This window comes from Colias philodice, chromosome 15 (assembly GCF_061535455.1).
Source record: "Colias philodice isolate Cphi_HAF_F1 chromosome 15, ilColPhil1 Martin Lab GWU primary, whole genome shotgun sequence".
Taxonomy (NCBI): Eukaryota; Metazoa; Arthropoda; class Insecta; order Lepidoptera; family Pieridae; genus Colias; species Colias philodice.
In genome coordinates, this window is record NC_143100.1 from 11527642 (window position 1) to 11541404 (window position 13763).

At 32.8% G+C, this 13763-nt stretch overlaps 1 protein-coding gene across 1 annotated transcript in view; it reads left to right on the top strand.

The window, feature by feature from the left end:
- The first annotated feature begins 4252 nt into the window (after positions 1–4252).
- Positions 4253–13763, top strand: part of LOC149482521 (protein O-mannosyl-transferase TMTC1-like) — a 136001-nt gene continuing 126490 nt past the window's right edge. Inside the window, exon 1 of the mRNA XM_089704326.1 lies at positions 4253–4434. The gene's annotated coding sequence lies outside the window, so the exon portion shown is untranslated. The remainder of the gene's footprint in view (positions 4435–13763) is intronic.

Genomic DNA, 13763 nt, shown 5'->3' on the forward strand with positions numbered 1-13763 from the left:
CAAACTTTTCAGTTTTGTAATATTAGTGTAGATACGAGACCATTTCTGATAAACGATAGCTGTGTATTAATAGTAGAAAGTTACGTTTACTGTCCAAACACTATATAGAAAAGTTTAAGAAGTCAAGTACCCCTCGGGATGTGCATAAAATAAAAGAATTTAATTAAAATGGCCAAATACTAGCTGGAATGCAGAGCTACTAAATACTTAATCCTATTAATATTATAAAGGCGAAAGTTTGTAAGGATGTATGGATGTATGGATGTATGGATGTTTGTTACTCTTTCACGTAAAAACTACTGAACCGATTACAATGAAATTTAGCACACATATAGAGGGTAACTTGGATTAACACATAGGATAGGTTTTAACACGTAGGAACGGGAACTATGCGGGTTTTCCTTTGAAAACGCGGGCGAAGCCGCGGGCGGAAATCTAGTACTTAATATGTTTGGAATATCATCCGTTGGGGTGAGCGGGTTAGGCTGTTTTGCACGAGCGTATATTACTATTATATTGTAGTGCATTAACTATATATATTTATTCTGTATATATATTGCACCTTTTTTAGTATGAATATATATTAAAACGATATTATAAATGGATTTTGATTTTTGAAGTAAAAGTTTGGCATTCTATATTTATTTATTTATTTACATATTATAAAGATGAATAATCTTAGTGTTTCTTAAGGATTGTGTGTATTCCTCTTAGAATTCAAAAGAAAACATAATATAATATTATGTATTATGTAAATGTAACGTAGCTGCCTGTAGCTGTCTGTAGCTGTTGCTACGAAACTGAATTCTACACAACTACGACAAATTTATGGCTCTATTTTGTCTGTTTCTTCACTACATAGTATAAAACAAAGTCGCTTTCCCTGTCCCTATGTCCCTATGTCCCTTTGTACGCTTAAATCTTTGAAACTACGCAACGGATTTTGATGCGGTTTTTTTTAATAGATAGAGTGATTCAAGAGGAAGGTTTATATGTATAATAACATCCATTAAATAGTGGAGAAGTACTGTTATTTTTGAGGTTTCTAATGTGATGTCGTAAATAATTACATTTTTTCCGCTTACATTGCAAACGCAGGCTGAACCCTACGAGTTTTATCAAAATAATGTACTTAGTATTGTACACATTGAAAAGGTCAACAGAAAAGTCCGCGATGGTATATGTCTATCTCTTATGGATAACCCACAATAACTTTTTTTTGTCATTTACTTTTTACGACAAATAATGGCTCATTTTCGATGCGATTTTAACCAATACAGCATTAATCCTTAACAAATTAAATACCTTGAATACATCTATCATTTAATATAGATCTATATGGCCCTTTACACCGTATGATTTAAGTGAATATTTTCGAAGATATTACAGATTTAAAAATTGCGGGACGTAGCGTTTGCGGTGATACCGGCCGCCCGGCTATCTATACCCGTGCGAAGCCGGAGCGGGCCGCTATGTTTTTATCATAGAGATGTTTTTATATACAACGTTCACAGTTTTTCTGTAGTGTATTTAGTATCAGCATTGCACCCGTGCGAAGCCGGGGCGGGTCGCTAGTTCTTAATATTTTATGTTCCAAGTAACTAAGATGATAGAATTGATCTTTTGACGAAATACTAATGTTTTCGGTTTGTAAAAGTATGATTTTTTCATAATATCACTAAAAAGCAGATTGCGAACTCTAAGCAGAAAACGCTAGCGCATACCCACCCTTACTTTCCAAGCGATATCGCAACAGATCAACACAACGTTAGGGTAAAAATGTAGGGGTGTGAAGATGAATATCATTAGATTTATTGTGTGCGAAATATTCGAAATTTGTACCTTTGGAGATAAGGGCTCAAGATCTGGGGTGTTGGATGAACCGGGCCCTTTGTGCTCAACTTTATGACGCTGTTACTGAGCTTAAATAAATCTTTTTTATTCATATTATGGTCCTATTTATGGTAAACGCATTTGGTAAATAAATGAAGGTTTCATGTATAGAAAGTTTATTTAAGGGTTCCCATTTGAAGCTTGTTTGGCTTTTTATTAATATTTAATTCGTAATGTATAGAAGAAACATTTTGTGAAGGTGTTTAGATGTTACTGAAATATTAGAGGTATATCAATACAAGGTAAATTTCGTAATTTATTTTTTTAATTTACGTTTAGAACCAAAAAGAATGGAGATGTAAACTAGTCAAAAGTGATAAAATGCGAGAAGATACTATTTTTGCATATTTTACTTGAAATATTATTTGCAAGTCTTATATTAATGTTACATCTTGATATTAGTCTCTCTAGATTTAAAAAATACTAGATGATACATTCATGATAATAATTTGAATGCACTTGAACACTTGAACTCAAAAATGGATATGATAGCATTAATTTTTTTCTGGAAAATGTGGTTTTTAACAGGTGAGTATTAAAACCGAACGTGGCAGTTCAAGTTAGTTCACACCATATTCTAAATCGTGTGTCAATTTTATCACATGTTTTAAGGCTATCTTTTTTATGCGCTACTACAGAGATAGGTATCTACTACTAATGCTTTAAGAGTTTAATAAATATAACATATATTATTTACTATATTTATTTATATACTAGCGGTCCGCCCCGGCTTCGCCCGTGGTACATATTTACGTTTTCTCTACATAAGAACCATCCTCGTACTTCAAGGAATATAATAAAAAAAGAATTATCGAAATCGGTTCAGCCGTTCTCAAGTTATGCGCTTACCAACACATTTTGCGATTCATTTTTATATATAAGATTTCTAATTCTATGGTAATAAATATAAAATAGAAGTCAAATAGTATGTATTATAAATATAATATACGAGGGGCTCTATCATTTATTTTTTGCCGTTTACCCCAGGTAAATTATAAATAACTAGCTTCCGCCCGCGGGTTCGCCCACTTTGTCTGAATCACTCTATCCATTAAAAAAACCGCATCAAAATCTGTTATGTAGTTTTAAAGATTAAAGCATACATAGGGATATAGGGACATAGGGACAGAGAAAGCGACTTTGTTTTATACTATGTAGTGATAATAAAAATCCATGTGTAAGATCAACCATAATAAAATACTCCTCATTAAAATGAATGTAGAGGAAAAATAGAGAGCATCAGGTATATTCAAAAGGAAAATATAAATATAGGAACACAATATCAGTAAGCACACTTCAATAAGAAATAATTTAATAAAGGTTTAACTGCGAAAAACTGAACATAAAATGAAAGAAATTGAGGGAATTTTTTCATCGAATTCAGAGTTACTTAGTTTTTTCTCGCACTTGATTTAGTCTATCGATGAACTTGACCCGGATTTGCCTACTTTTCGAAACGCCTAGAAATCTCGACTGAAGAAATGCTTAAAGTTTGAATTGCTGTTTGAAAAAATAGCGTGAAGAGTGAAGTAAGTTTGCTGAACGTCTAAGAATATTATTTCCTTCAACTTTCCTTGTTTAAAACTAGCTAGGGTGATATTTTTTGTAAGTATAGTAACCTATTCATTTATATCATCACTCACATTAGCGAAAACAGAACATAAAAAAAAAGATGCAATATTTTTAAAAAGATCGTTTTACTTATATTATTTCAGATCATATTATAATATTTTCGGTGTTTGACGTCCGTGAAATAGTTATTTAACTACGCACTTATAATAAACTACGTGTCTATAGTTTTATTTACAGTTTTCGGTATTGAGAAGGCTTAATGATAGATTAAATTAGATATTCTATCTTTTGATAATCAAATAAGTTGTTTTTTTTTAAAAGAGAGTTTAGTAATCTCAAGTTAAATAAACATATAATTACACTAAAATAAATCGACGTGCTTATAAAAGTTTATAAAAAATCGCCACCAAAACAAAGTTGCACTGAAGACTCTACAAAAGCGAATACCATCCATACGTTAAAACGCTAAATTTACTCTGTATTATAAAGCGCGCAGCCAAAAGCTTAATAAAGCGATAAAAAGATAATCTAGCGGCTAATTCGCTTAACACAAACAAGTGAGTTTGAGGACATGTTCAAACTTTCTTACAAATAATAACCGATTTGCGAGCTACATAACTCACTCTTAAACGGTTGCATTACGGCCTATAATGGCGTGGCGGTGTGGTAAGTAAAATTTGTTGGTTCCGAGATGTTAAATTCTGGTTGCATCGCGCATGCGCCGTGGGTATTGCAGCTTGGCACTTCTGACCATGTGGATCTTTTATCAGTCGATAGGCAACCGCGATAGGGGATGGTCTTGCCGCCGGGTCGCCGCCGACCGTCGTAATCATAATATGACGAATGAACTGTCAAAATTGTGCTCTATAAAAAAGTTTAATTAAAGCAGTCTCAAATTGTACAAATTGTTGTAAATATAAATTGTGATATTAATTGAAGGGGTCTTTATGTGATTTTCGTGTCGCAGAGGTAAGTTAATAATTTTATTTAAGAGGAAAACGCGCGGCGAGGCTTTAGAATGCGTAGGGAAATTTGAAATCGTCAACATTGTATTGGAAAGAAAATTGTACAATTTTTTAATTATATATTAATATTGAGATGATTCAGAGATTTTAATTCATAGAAAAGAGAACTATTTATTTTCATGTCCTCATCTTTATCATATTAACAAGATCCTTGTACGAAAACGACGAAGAAAAAGAAGATAATATTCAAAATATCACATTCAATTTAAGAAAACTTTTTACGACAACATACATTCATAGTATACAAATATAATATCGTGTGTGTTACGTAATTCTAATATAATATGAATTCAATATAATATAGGTTAATAATATCTGAAGATTAACCATTGACAATATATAATCAATATTAACTATCAAACTAATTACTATAGCGTATACAATAATTTGTCTGTGTTCAATATCTGAGGGGTATAAGCTTATAAATGGGTCACATGTCGTAAAATAACTGTTGAAATCTCACTGAAAGTTTATTTTAGATATGTTCTATTTAATTACTTAACTGTAGCTCTCTCGCTAGAGCTCAAGGTCCCTTAGAAATAGTGTGAAAATTATTACTTGTAGTTACAATTTGGAAGCGAAGATTTTGATACTAAAATTGAAGTAAATAATATAAATAAATTAATGTCATATGTTACTTGTAGCTAATATTTTTAAGTTGGTTTTGGTACTAAAATTGACGTAAATATAGAATATAAATTTCAGTTCAGGTAATATCTTATGAATATAGTGTTAAAATAGTTAGCAATACAGGTTAGTTTTAAGGAGCGATACACAAATAGTAAAATTTAACGCACGACATGCTTAAACTAGATCCAAAGTTTTATTGTATAATATTAAGTCACAAAACTAATTTATTCTTATCACAAACTAAGGTTATTATAAATTGCTTAAGTTAACGTCATCACGTTATAATTCCATCGAAGTCTAAGTTAGCAATAAGTTGGTAGACTCGTTAAGTGAAAGTCGAAATAAAGTCGGATAATTTGGAACAATATTAAACTGTAACGTAATCATTAATTTTTTTGTTTAAATACTGTAACAGTACATTTAAATATATATAATGAGATTATTGAAATGTTTTCTCTGTTATAGCAAGTATTTTGCTCTATTTATCATCATCATCAGCCCATATACGTTCCCACTGCTGGGACTCGGGTCTCCTATGAGGGTATTATCACGTATTATGCTCTATTGCTCTATATTATGATCACGTATTGCAATGAAGTAAATACTCTCTGTAATCATCAAAATCTTGATTCAAAATGTTTCTCGATTCTTAATATATAATAATCTTGATAGAATTTTTATTAATATTTTCGATCTAATCGTGATACTTAGAAAAAAATATGCCATGCGGTGTTACTAAAAGCGTGCTAATGATAAACTTGTTTTAAGTGAAGTGCATATAGTTTTAGGGAAGTAGTTAGATTGATATAATTCCTTAATAATATTTTAGTTTGTTATTAATACGGTATTCACAGAATAGCAGAGTATGTATGTATGAGTCGAAGCACAACGAGTTCACGTTTAGAGATATTGGCTCTACAAGTGGCGATTGGCCTTTGTGATTAAATAATTTTAAAATCAATAGATTTCAAATAGAAATCACATTTAAAAAATGCGTACAGAGTTTCAGAGAAACATAACAATTAAAATATGTACAGGGCAGGATAGAGTACAAAGTAAATATTTTTTTATTATGAAATTGATACGTTTATATGTTGTTTCATGGAAAACAAATATCATCAAAAGCTTAACAATATTTTTGAGAACAATTCGTGGAAATATGATAGTATAATTTAATATAGCTAACACATACTCCATCTATGAAAGTGACGTTAAAATAATTATGTTATGTCCAAACAAAATTGCTTTAAACTAGTTTAAAGCGCTAAAAACTTAATAAATTACGCTTAAAATTAGCGACTATCTCAGTGAAAACATCTCTTCTCAAGATCTCATATAAGTCGCAGCGCTATAACGACTTTATTTCCGCGGATCAAACGATGCACCGCGTTAAGTTTTCTTTGACACTTCTATTTCCGTTCAAGCGACTTTGGTCTTTAGTGCACGGAAAAATACGACTTAGTGAGTTAGAAGAGTTCTTTAACTGGACCGAAAATTTTAGAATTGGACAAGACAGTTCTTGAGGGGTTTTGTAGAAGTAACTTTGTGGAAAAATTAAAAATGAAATATAGTAGTGTAATAGTTTATACAGGTATTGATATTTTTTTAAGCTTGTTGCATTAAATGTATTGAATAAAATGTATTATTTGTATTTGTATTTTTAAAACTAAGTAATATAAGTATTAGATTACTTTATTCATTATAATGTTCATTATTATTGATTCAAAATACTCATTGCCTGTTAAATTATAACAAATTTTAAAGTTATCCTACCACCGTGGGTAGGAGAAATAGGCTTGCAATAACAATTAATTATTGAATAGCAGTTAAAATATTAAAAATAATCCTATTATACAGGAAATTCATCAGGTGGTGTTACCCAGTCAGCTAATAAACAGATAATTTTAAATTATTATGAAGTCTCCAAAATGTACAATTTATTATTTAAATACGCACACATGTTAATTATACCTATTGATCATAAAATATAATATAATATAAGATATTCGAAGCTTAATAATAAAGGAAATATGTCTATGGAGTAATAAAATAGGTCAATCGAATGAGGCATGGAAAATAAGTGATTTGTCAATATGAAATCGTTTCCTTTGTTCCAAAGTAAGCTTATTTAAGGAGGAATATATTGTTTTTGTATCATTGTTTATTTGTAGTATGAAAACTTCCATTTTGAACATACTTAAATCAGTAGAAATTTACATTACATAATACATTATTATATAAATATAAACATTTTCGTGAATTACATGGATGCCGTATTAACACGACCGATGCACGGCGGCACGGCTTGTATATTATTTTATAGATACATACAGATAAAATAACGTTGGACACACTTAACATATTTTTGATATCCTACTACTATTTTAAATGCGATAGTTTGTGAGGATGAATGTTTGTAACTCTTCCAGGAATAAAGAACTGGATGGATTTGAATGAAACTTTAAAGTAATATAGATTACTAGCGGCCCGCCCCGGCTTCGCCCGTGGTACATATGAAAAATAGATGTTGGCCGATTCTCAGACTTACCCGATATGCACAGAAAATTTCATGAGAATCGGTCCACCCGTTTCGGAGGAGTATGCAGACTAACATTGTGACACGAGAATTTTATATATAAGATACATCAGAATAATACATGAGCTGTTGATATACTTTAGTCTGGGTGAAACCGTGTGACAAAGCTAGTTAACCATGTGGGTCAACAAAGGTTTGTTGGTAAGGTTGCGTTTCGCAAACACTCGTTTTAAGCTAGGTCAGTGTGAAATAGAAATGTTTAAATATTAACAAGGTCTTTGTAAATGTAATCCTGTCTGGTATTTAGGTAAATAAATAATTTGCTTTAAAGTAGTGTGCGAATATGTACATATATGTGTTAAATATAATTATGTGTTATAGTAAATTATTTATTAATGTTTGTAATCAACTTTCGTTTCAACAATGTAATTTTATAATAGTTATCATAATAGCGCTCCTGTTGGTCTTAGCGCGATGATATAATAGCCTATAGCCTCCTTCGATGAATGGGCTATCTAACACCGAAAGAATTTTTCAAATCGGACCAGTAGTTCCTGAGATTAGCGCAAATAACAAAAAAAAACTCTTCAGCTTTATAATATTAAGTAAAGAATAAGTAAATATTATCGAAACAAATTTACTATCAACAGTAATAATATAACTTCCAAAGTATAAGTCACATTGAACAGTATTCATGTTATCCATACTAATATTATAAATGCGAAAGTAACTCTGTCTGTCTGTCTCTTACTCAATCACGCCTTAACTACTGAACCAATTTGCATGAAATTTGGTATAGAGATATTTTGATACCCGAGAAAGGACAAAGGATAGGTTTTATCCCGGAAATCCTAAGGGAACAGATTTTTCTTTGAAAACGCGGGCGAAGCCGCGGGCGGAAAGTTAGTTTAAAATATGCGTTAAAAAGTACCGTCGTATCATCATCAAGTAGTATCAACAGTGTCTAATGTTAGATTATCCACGGCGCAATCACACCCACGCTTCTCCAACAAAAACCCACCAAACGACGTCAATCGAAATCCAAAGTGTACCGCATTAAAATCGGAATCCCTCCATAAATAAATAGTTAATTAAAGGAAACCGTGGCCTCGATCGAACGCCGGGATTACGGGGCGCCTTAAGCTCTGGATGCGCTAAACGCTCTCAAATACCTTTTCTTTCAACCAGCTTAGCCTCTAATGTTTGGATTTATTTATTAGCTGTGGAGTGTGGACGCTTTGACAGCTGTGAATGCGGAAAAATATAATAACAATTCTGTTTTATGAAGATTTGGTGTAGGGCAAGGGCACGATAATTTCGTATGGTGGCCACACTGTCTCAAATAGACAACATTTTTTATCTATACTAATATTATAAAGAGGAAAGGTTTGTATGTATAGTTTTCACGCATAAACTACTGGACCGATTTTGATGAAATTTGGCACAGATAATCTTTAGACCATGAGAAAGAACATAGGCTACCTTTTATTGCGAAATATGTACCACGGGCGAAGCCGGGGTGAACCGCTAGTGGCATATAAAGCACCTGGTGTGTCGCTTAATGTTAGGTAATCACCACCACCCATGAACTTTTACAAAGAAAATGCTATTATAACAATGACTCAAAGACATATAATAAAATCTCTATAATATAAACTATCACATCGCACAAAACGTATGTATTAACACCGAAGACTCTTGTCTAAGTTTCATAAACTTATCCAGAATCAACTCCATCCCGTAGAATATTAATTAAATTCTCACATACTTTAAAACATCAGAACACGATATATATTCCGGGAACATCTCATCAAGTTGTACATCTTAATATACGTTAACATAATATTTAACATTGAGTTACATGTACTACGTACTAGAGAGGACATCGCTACTACACTATTTGTAACACGAGTGAGAGTCAATCGTCTCAAACTCAATTTTTTTTGTTACCTTGATTGGTTTTAATTGATAAGTTTATTCGTATTTTTTAATAAGATAAACAATATTTATTTGTTATATTGATTGGTTTTAATTTATAAGTAACTAGCGGTCCGCCCCGGCTTCGCCCGTGGTACATATTTATGTTTTCTCTGCATAAGAACCATCCTGGTACTTCAAGGAATATAATAAAAAAAGAATTATCGAAATCGGTCCACCCGTTCTCGAGTTATGCGCTTACCAACACATTTTGCGATTCATTTTTATATTATAGAAGATAAGAGGCAGAATATCTACAAAGTGTATTACTCACTAGATTTTGTTCGTGGTGCCCTCTCTAGTAATAATACCTCAATGATATTTAACGCTTTGAATTCATATCAACTCCGACATGTAATACGATTGCCTAGTTTCGGAGTTATTAAATTTGAATATTGTACAAAACGTATGCGAGTGTTTCTGTTCATGTAATCAGCTTACTTCGGCTGTTGGATGGGTGTTGCGATGTTACGCAATTATTTGTGGAGCTATTTTAGAATTGACTTTTAGTGTGACTCTTTTGTGAATATGCATTTGCTATTTTAATTAATGTACTTCTTTTTTAATAGAGTAAGAGTATCTTCGTGTTCCTCATGTATATGTCGCAGGTTTTTCATAAAATTACTTTCAAAAAACCTGCGACATATACATGAGGAACCATATATTGTTCCATATATTTTTTTACATCTATATTAGTCTTATAGAAAAGGTAGTCATATTTTACTTAGCTCGATACCCAGGGGACAAAACCCAGAACGCTCATGAGAAATGTATGTGTATTTCAGTCATTCTTTTTATTTTACAGAATGTCACTATTAATACACTCTAAATTATAAAAATAAATCATTTATTGAGTACCAATACAGTGACATAAAATAATACAAACTCGACGATCGCCTCAACTAGGTATAAACCTGTGCTAGAGACGACCGACGCCTTCCACATTAGACTTAGCCATAGCCAGTATTGTACTATAGTCTATACAAATTCAAATTTCACTACACTATAAATAAATAAAAAATGCACAAAAACAAAAAATAATAAAGTACAAAGACCGGAATTAAAAACATTCAAATTTCAGCCATGCAATGTGTGTGTATGAGTATTTGAGTGTGAGTGCGAGTGCGAGTGTGTGCGTGTGTGTTTGTGTGTGTGTGTGTGTGTGTGTGTCTGTGTATGTGTGATTAATAAAATTATGATATGTGGTTCTTTTAAAGTGTTATACTTGCGCTTTCAGAAAATCTTCAGTTTCCCCGTAAGAGAGGGTAAGTAATAAGTTTGTTAGTTTGTTTTTCAGTTCAGTTAATGTCAAATTGCGAATGTTTAAGATTTTATTGATTTTGTTGTAAAGAAGTGGACCTAAGAAACCGTGGAAACGTTTAGCAGCTGCGGTGTGTACAAACCGCAAGTTAATAATTCTGTCCTTACGCCTCCTTACAATGCTTAATTCCTTCCAGTTCGTCTGCGTGTGAGTGGCAACAATACAGTTTAAGATGAAAAGCTTCCTAATGGAAAGAACTTTGCACTCGTTATAAAGAGTTGTAGTGGGATAATAGATAGGTTTTGACATCATTACTTTCAATACTGCTCTCTGTGCTCTTTCGACTTTCAGCATTTGTGTTTTAGATGCCCCACCCCACGATTGAATGCAATAAGAAAGTACCGATTGGCATATCGCAAAGTAAACTTTTTTTAAAACATCTTGATCAGCAATTGAGCGAAGCTTTTTAAATATGATCATAAGTTTTCGAATACGAGACGACAGTAGTTGAATATGGTGCTTCCAGTTGAGCTGATTGTCCAAATGTACACCTAGATATTTAACGGTGACAGTGCGTGATAAATGTCTGCATGTACATGCTTCATTACCGAAGGTGTTACACGTATGTGCTGTGATGGTGAGGTCCTTTGGCTGAGAAGACTTGTATAAAGAAAACGTTAAAAATTTGGTTTTATCTAAGTTTAATGTCAGAACATTTTCATTTAGCCATGCCATAACTCTTGAAAGGCCAGCTTCTGCTGATTGTTTAGCTGTCGTCCAGTCACTGCCACTAAAAACCAGGGCCGTATCATCAGCGAAAGTCACCACACGACCATTGGACAGAGATATATTACAGAGATCATTAATATACACTAAGAATAATGTAGGGCCTAGTACGCTACCCTGGGGCACACCATAGGTAATCGCACATTCAGAGCTAGTTAAATGTCCGATTTTGACAACCTGTTTTCTGTCCGTAAGATAACTTTTTAATAGTTGTAGTGCCAAACCTCTGACACCAGCTCTCTCCAGTTTCTTCAGGAGTATCGGTATGGACACGGTGTCAAAGGCTTTAGCCAAGTCCAAAAATATACCAATACAGTATTTTTTGCTATCAAGATTACTCATAATATGGTTGGTTAAGTCATTTACAGCGTCATTTGTGGACTTACCCCTAAGAAAACCATACTGGTGGTTGGAAAAGAATTTAGTTTTGTGAAGAAAACTGGAAAGCCGAGTATAAATAACTTTTTCTAAGATTTTTGACATTGTTGGTAAGATAGATATTGGGCGGTAATTATCAATTCGATCTGAGTCTCCAGCTTTATGAATCGGATGAATTAGGGCAATTTTGAATAATTCTGGAAACACTCCAGATCGCAAGGAGAGATTACATATGTGAACAAGGACTGGCATGAGAGATTCTTTACAAAGTTTGAAGATTTTAGAAGGTATGTTATCATAACCTGTAGCACATTCAGTTTTAATGCTATTTATTATATCACTTAATTCATATATATCAGTCTCTCTTAGACCCATAGAATCGCGGGGTGTTTGATAGTTATTACACTGTGGGTCGTTTACTTTTACGTTTACATCCTTTACGATATTTTCCGCCATGTTCTTACCTACGTTAACAAAAAAATTATTTATGTCATTAATATTTTGATTTTGCGTTAAGAGTTCTAAGTTGTCAGTTTTAGATGTTGTCATATTTGTGAATTCCTTTATCAGCTTCCAAGTTTGCTTGTCGTTCTTCTTACATTTACCTAATTCAGCTTTTTCATATGCATGCTTTACTTTTTTTAAAAGATTTCCACAGAAATTTCTGTAGCGACAATAGATTATTTGCAGAGATAGGTTACCAGGTTGTTTCTTAAGTTTCAAATGCATTCTATCTCTCGTTCTTATACAACGCAAAAGTCCCGGTGTAATCCATGGTTTTCTTGGTACAAAATTTCTGGAGATTACCTTGTATATCACATTGCTTTGGATTACATTTTGCAAAAATCTGGTGAGCGATTCGGAGGCAATGTTTACATCTGTTAACTGAAGGATATCAGTAAAGTTTTTTGATTTAATTTGATCTAATACATTATTATAATCTATCCTTTTGACAGTTACAGCCTTGGTTTTGTTAATTTTTAGTTTTTTCATCCACAATAAAACAGCAGCGTGATCTGTAACGGAAGAGTTAATAACTACCGTATTACATGGCAGGTCAGATTTTAGTAAGACATGATCGAGCGAGTTGTTAGCCCGAGTAGCATACCTATGAGCAGGTAACAGCCCATGGATAGCCAAGGTATTTAGGTAATCATCCATCCTGGGATCGGCGCTGGTTTCGGCTATATTAATATTTATGTCACCAATAACAACTATATTCCCAAAAGATGTTAGCGAAGACATCAGATTACTAAGTGATTCCAAAAATTTATCAATTAAACGGGTCGCTGGTGACCGGTATATGGCGATTATTGCAGTGCTTTTGTTCAATTTAACAACCAAACAGTTAGCGTCATGTAATGTGCTTTCGGAAACAGTGGCTCCAGCTAACGTATTACGTAAATAAACAACAACACCTTCATTTTGTGATGGACAATGTTTAGTGGCATAGGAATTATATCCATATAGCGCTGGTATGCTTGGCAGCTGTTTTAGCCAACATTCCGTGAGTACGATTATGTCTATATCAATATTAATTTGATCTAACAGTAATTCAAATTGAGGTAAATTTTTTGATATACTTCGAATATTTTGTGTCAAAATGGAGAGTTTGCATGTCTCCGTTTTGACAATATCACGAACGCTTTCGGTGTTACATATCGTTGCATTAGAGACAGTAAAGTTATCTAAATCTAGATTAAGT